The following is a 7,358-nucleotide window of genomic DNA, read 5'->3' on the forward strand; positions in this document are numbered from 1 at the left end:
TTTCATTTTATTTTATTTTCGTTAGCAGTAGCACCTTACACATAAACGCGCTGCTACAACAAAATTAGCGGCAGCGCTGTTTCTGAAAGAGCGCTACTACTATGTGTAGCCAATCGGCTTAGTGGTGGGAATTTTTGTAGTAGCGCTTTTACAGCGGGACGCGTTACTGCTATATATGTATTTGCAGCGCGGATTTTTCGCGCGCGCTACTGCTGTCTAGCAGTAGCGTCCTTTTTTAACATGCGCTACTGCTAAAGTTCTGTGTATAGGCTTTTCCCTAGTAGTGAAAGGTCTCCTCTTGTGTACGTGAAACCTGGGCACTCAGTTTTTTTAGAGAAAAAACAAAGAGAAACCATAGGGAGGAGGACTCTTGTACATGGGACATGAGGGCTGGTCTCTCATAGTTCATCCTACGGCTATAGATGACTCATATATTAATCGCTGGTCAAAATTTCTTAATTCTAAGGATTAATGTGGTGTCTGGTATGATGCCTCCAATTAGTAAATATAAGATAAGATAGTGTCTTTAACTGATAAATGTGATTAAACTTGCATTAGTCCTAACTATTCACCAATCAATGTTTTTCAGCGAATCTTCACCGGTCACTAATATTCTCCTACTACCTGCGTTTTGCATGTAAAATATGAAATTACTCTTATCTAGTCCATCTAATATATTTTCACATGGACACCGAGATAACTCCATAGAGCAAAATAACAGAAATGTACTCGTATTCCACTACACTAAGAGCATCTTCAACAATAGACCAAAAAATGAGTCCAATATCTATTAACTAAAATTTTACATTGTTTGGCCTGAAAAACGGCACCAATTGCAGACCTAAAATTGCATGGAGACCAACTTTTCTTGGGAGTAACCTAAATTTTGCTATGCCTAATATCCGTGTCAACACTCCTCTAACTACACACCTCCCCACACCCCTAATCCATGTCAGCATGCCTCGTTTGTTGGCATGGAACTGGACTTTTTGTTGGATTAATTGTGTTTTTTTCCCGTTTGATTCATTGGGTTTTGAGTTCTAGCAAACTTTCAATTTTCATCCATGGCATGGCCGGTGCGGGTGCATGTGGTGCATCTTGAGATGTACAGTACGTTGTTCATAAGATGCGGCCTCGGGCATCATAAACTAAACTAGCTGCGTTTGCATGCGCGTGTCACCAAGCCCCGAGGTCAGATCCAAACCCAGATAGCTGTTGAGTTCTCCAGCGCGTCTACTGTTCCTTGGGATGATGTGGAGTCTTTCTTGATGCGCTTGTGCAGCTTGTACCCACATGCATCACCATGAACAGCTAGCTTGCTTGATCGATGCGTGGAGTTGGTTGCTTGTGGGCAGTGCTCAGATCTTTGGGGAGCGTAAGCTAGTCATCGGTGTGTACGCTTGTTGTATTAGATGGGCAGTCTGTAGATCATTGGGTGAGGTGGCGATCACGTGCATCCATGGGATGGCCTGTGCGTGAACATGTGATGCATCTTTGGGATAGACGTTGTTCAAAAGATGCTTGTTGGATGCCGCCTCGGGAGTCTATAAACTAAACTAGCTGTGTCTCAATGCGCGCGTCGCCAGTCAGCAAGCCCCAAGGTGAGATCCAAACCCAGCTAGCAGTTGAGTGATGTCGCAGTGCTCCATGCATGCATGTGTCTGCTGCTGTTGGAAGTTTAGTTAATCAAGGAAGGAAAGCTAGCAGGGTAAAGCGGAGATTGTCAGTTCGTTGGGCTGATGTGGTTCAGCTAATCAAGGGAGGTTTAGTTAAAGCGGAGATTGTCAATTGTTTTCACTCGGCTTGATGTGCAGAAAAGCAGCTGCTACAACAGGGTAGCGCTTTCATGTGCCAACCAAGGGAGGAATCTTACAAGGGCGCTCAGTGTTCCAAATATAACGAGCAACTTGACACTTCGAGAAGAAATAAGGTCAGCCATCGTGAGCACCTTGCGAGATTTAGAAATCAAAATCAATGCAGAAAGTAATAAGGTCAGTCTGTCATTGAGAAAATGAAAAACATACGTAAATGCATAAGTAATTAGTTAGCTGCAGCGTGAGTACCTTCTGCTATATCCGGGACCATACCAGTAGAAATCGTGGGATGGTTGGGATGGGAGTTGAACGCGTTCCTCACTGCAGCCTCTACTTCCTTAGCCTCCCCAACCCTCGCTCCACCACAATAGTTACACTACCGAAATTAGGGGCTATGCTTACGGCCCAAGGCCGTCGGCATAGGCCTATGCCTACGGCTGCCGTCGGCATACCCCCATCCGCATAGAATACGTCAGCGTAGTCTGTCAGGCCGTCGGCATACTAAAGCCGTCGGCATACTAAAGCCGTCGACATAGCTGTGTATGCCGACGGCTTCCGTACAGCCGTCGGCATAGTTTCACCGTCGGCAAAAAAAGGACAAGACGGCAACTGACGGCGCCGTCGCTAAGTCCAACCAACCAGGAGCTGCCACGTGGCAAAACTATGCCTACAGCTTTGCCGTCGGCATAGTTTTGCCACGTGGCAGCTCATGGTTGCTCCTCGCCGAGTACTATGCCTACAACAAAGCCGTAGGCATAGATGATCTATGCTGACGGCTTTGCCGTAGGCATAGCCCTCGGCCAGGAGCTACCACATGGAATTATGCCAACGGCTTTGCTGTAGGCATAGATGCAAACATATATTCATGAAAAAAGAATACAAGTGATATTGCAAAAACTGAATAAAAGAAACTATATTCATAATAAATGAAGCATTGCAATTATTTGGTCTGAATAATAAACAATAGACTTTATTAATATGAATGTCAACTACAAGCATTCAGGAATTACACTTAGGAAAAGGAAATAAAAGAAGAAAGGATAAGTCCTAAACTAAACCTATACTGAACTATCTACTTCATCTTCTGCTTCTTTCTTCCAGTTCATCAACCTGCAAAACAAGAAACAACAAATAGGAAAAACTTGATTAAGGTTAAAATGTAGCATTTCCCATGGGGAAATGCCTTTGCTGTAGGAGCCAGCACTTAGGAGTTTGGAAACATTAGTCAAACCCCAACAGATTAAGTTGATCAAAGAAACAGTAGAAGAGAGCCAGCACTACGTAAATGGAGCCAATGGAACAGTAACCAGTAAGGCCAAAAGGAACAGGTTCAATTGGCAGTAAGGAATAACCCAATACAGAAGTAAAGCCAACAAAGTATAGATCAAAGCCAAACCCAAAGATCAACTCAAATTAGCACTAACTCCATGTACAGGGGATCCCTCAACCATCAGGACTAAACCATATAACTAAACCACCAGTAGATGATGTACTAAACCATACAAGAAATACCAATACAAGGTATTTAGATAAATACTAGTATATATCAAACACAAAAACCAGCTTGAAAGAGAAACTATAATTTTATACCACTACAGGAGCAAATCATGAACTACACAAAGTAATTGCAGTAAAGAGATGAATCAGTGTATGTTGATCAATAAGAGAGTGACAACTGTATACAAATGAAGGACTATATCCTTTATAAGATAAAAAGAAACAGTAGCACTTATGCATATGAACAAACAGAACCAGCAGCCAGCCAATAAAGAAACTAGCATGTGCTATATGACAGGAAGAATAACATCTATAAGACCAAGATAATTGCAATGATAGACCAACAGTAGGGTCATGCAATCATTTGATTCCATCATTGCCGCACTAGTTGAGCGACAAATCAAATATAAAAGTAGTTCCATTGGTTCAATCAACAAGTTAACCAAAGTTTACTTCCTACTACTAATTTTGCAAATCGTGATAATAAAGAAAACAGAGCACAAATAAATAGGAATGATCTTTTCCATGACACATGCATGAAAAGCACAAACAAAATCACCCATGCGCATGAAACAGAGCAAGGCACTAATATAGCAGCACAAGAGAGGGAGCTAGAGGTAGGAGACAGATTCACAGGAAGGGAGGTTGTAGTCGATGCGGCACACGACCACGTCGCCGTCACGCGGTGGAGGATGTTGTAGTCGAGTTGGACCATGTGCGGGGCGTCGTCGTGGCGGTGGATGACCTGGTTGTCGTCATCGCACACGGAGCATGCCTGCTGCTCCGAATCTAACAAACAACTAAGTGCTAAAGTCGTTGATCTAGTACAGAAATTAAGCAAGCAGTATAGGAGACACAAGTGCTGCTGCTAGTATATACAGAAATAAATCAAGCTGCCTGTGTGTGTGCTTGAGCTAGCCTAGTACGTAGTCCATGGTTGGGCTCCAAAACTAACAGAGCATGCTAGCGTCAACAGAATCAATCACAAGGTTATTTTTTGTTGTTGCTAGCACTGCTAGCTGTATGTGTTGATCCATCCATCCATGGACCTAACTAATGTTGTTGTATCCCTAGACTAAGTGCAGCAACACAAGAAGAACTAAAACCGTAACTACGTATACTCATCCATGGCAAACTGTACCAAACCATCCATACATAGCCAGATTGCAATGGAGCGGATTTAACACAAGACATGAAAAATTGATGAGCCAAATGATTTTTAGTATTACTAACTTGAAAGGAAGCTCACTGTTTCCATCTTCTATCTATCCATGATTTTATTTTTCTGAAGCAAGCATCAAAAAGCACGATGACAATCGAATTTCACATAAAAACTGAACCAATACTTGCTGTTATGTAGTGTCCATGACAATTGCAATTGATGTACACTTCAGATCAGATTTTCAAGGCCTAGAAAGAGAGGTTGTAGCTCATCATGTATGGGGGTAGGAGGTGGATGCAGGGGAGGGTTGGAGGGCGTCCTGCAGCAGAAGCTTCGCCATTAGAGCAACCTGCACAAAACAGAGGAAGGGGAGATGAATAAGTCATGGTGAGGAAAAGGGCCTTCCACATGTTTAGATCGGGAAGAGAAACAACAACAAAAAAGACCCCAAAAAAACCTTCCATGGCGTGCTGTACTAGGAGCAGCTCCTCTCTCTCCGCTAGGGTTTGGGGCGCTAGGAGGCTCCATGGGGCCGCTGCGTGGTGGGGGACAAGGGAATCCATCTCCATGGCGGCGTCCCGCCGCAGGAGGTGCGCCCCTCCTGCTGTCGTCGCCGGCACGCCCATGGCGACCTGCAGAGAAGGAACAAAAGATGAGGTGAGGTGAGGTGAGTTGAGGAGGAGATGGTGGGCGAAGAAGGAGGGGGAGGGGCTTACCAGTGCTGGATCCGGTCACCTCTGGCCTCGCCGTGGCCTGCTGTGGCGGATCCCGGCGAACAAAACAAAAGACGATGCAAAACCCTAGCAAGTGGGGGAACCGCGGATCTGCACGGAGGTAAGGCAGACGCGGACCAAGGGGATCTTGCCGGCGTGCTGCACGCGGCCAGAGCTCACCGGAACCGGGCGGCGTGGGTGCGGCGACGGCGAGGGAGAGGGGGGTTCGAGGGGGGGGAGGGGGAGGGGACGAGGGTTTGGGTGGGTTCGAGCGAGAGAGTGTGTGTGTTCGTGCGGTCAGTGGGTCGAATGGATGGATGGATGTGGGATTGTGGGATTCCTGGGCACAAATGGACGGTAGGATGTGAGCCAAGTCATCGATCCGTGGCACAAATGGATCCACCAATGAGAATAAGTGAAACTGAAATTGAGTGTGTGGGTCTCTCTCTTGACTATTTTCTTTTTTTCTAATTCTGATTTCATTCGCGGGATGTTTTTTCCCGGTGAAAACGAAAGGAAATAATATATGGATGGCGGGCCAATGGGCTGGGTTTCGAAAGCATCGCGTGCATGTTTCGTCTGGCTTTTGGGACACAACATGGTGTCGAGCGGAGCCCACACGTTTCGTTCGGATTTTGAAACATGAAACTCAAATTAACTGTCGGCTCGCGTCGTGGAGGTCGAGGAAGAACCGGCGTTCGTCGTCGTCGTCCGCACAACTGCTACACATGCATCTCGGAGGGGGTTGTGAGGCCGAAGATGAACACGTGTGATGGTCAACATCATAGATATTCCTCCGCGATGGGTGGGTGATGCACGGCGAGTACGATGTTCCACCCTAGTGCAACCAAAGGAGGAGCAACCCCAGCACCGGGAGGGGCGAATGTACCTCGACGACAGGTCGGATCTTGCCGTAAAAATCCACGGAAAATCATACGATGCCGGAAATCCTAGGGACCTGCACGGTGTCATCATATGGCCCTTGTAAGGTGTGGGAAAAATTTGAGCGTGTTTCGCAGAAGTCTGACCGGCGGCCGCTTGCAAACTGCACCATCTTCGAGTTAGTCTCTTGCTATATAGAGAGAGTGTGTTTTGGTTTGTGAAGGAACTGTGCTGCCCCTTGCTCCGTTGACCTCAGAAATTCTCATGCTCTCAAAGGGGGCCATTTCATGACACGTGCCAGGACAAGGCATTTTTCGGGCCTGCCTGAAATATTTGAGACATTTACTGCATCTGTAGGGTTTCAATGCAGGAAATTGCAGATCTGCATGACGGCCACCTAAAATGATGTCCAAAAGTGGTTTGTAAAATCGTATACGATGTCTTTGCAGTATGCGTAGGCCTAGTGCAACCAAAGAAGGAGGAGCCTCACCACCAGGGAGCGAATGTACCTCGGCGGCATGCCAGATCAAGCCGTAAAAATCCATGGAAATCATACGATGCCGAAAATCCTCGGGACGTGGCACAGTGTCTTCATATGCCCCTTGTAGGGTGTCGTAATAGTTTGAGCGCGTTTCGCAGAAGCCTGACCGGAGGCCGCTTGTAAACTGCAGCATCTCCGAGTTAGTATCTAGCTATCGAGAGAGAACATGTCTGGTTTGTGAATGAAATGCGCTGCCCGTTGCTCCGTTGAACTCGAAACTTCTCATGCACTCAAAGGGGACTTTTGCATGACACATGCTAGGACATTGCATGACACCCCCAAGGCCCCCGACCGGCCTAACCCTGGCTCCGTTGACTCGGAGATCTACGCCTTTTACTTTCATCGGACGGCCTCTGACCAAGAGACTTTTCCACCTGGTTGTGATAGGTTAGCCCATAGGACCATTCCCAAACATAGTCTGGGCACAGATCACCACTAGATTCCCTCCGGCTCGACCCGACGTGCATGTTTCCCCCCTCCAATGATGGCGGCAGTGCCGTCCGTGATCAGGGGGCCATACCTCGGAGCCATGCGACGGACGTCTCTGCATGCCACAACACTTTCAGACATGTAAGAGGACATGGTGTGATATTTTGGTGGGACCCGACCGACCACCCCTAGCCCCGTTAACCCAGAGATCTATGCCTTTGACTTTCACCGGACAACCTTTGACTAATGGACTCTTCCACCGATTGTGATAGGTCAAACCATAGGAGCATGCCCGAACATGGTCCGGGCCCAACCCATCA

Source organism: Triticum aestivum, chromosome 1B, assembly GCF_018294505.1.
Source record: "Triticum aestivum cultivar Chinese Spring chromosome 1B, IWGSC CS RefSeq v2.1, whole genome shotgun sequence".
NCBI lineage: Eukaryota > Viridiplantae > Streptophyta > Magnoliopsida > Poales > Poaceae > Triticum > Triticum aestivum.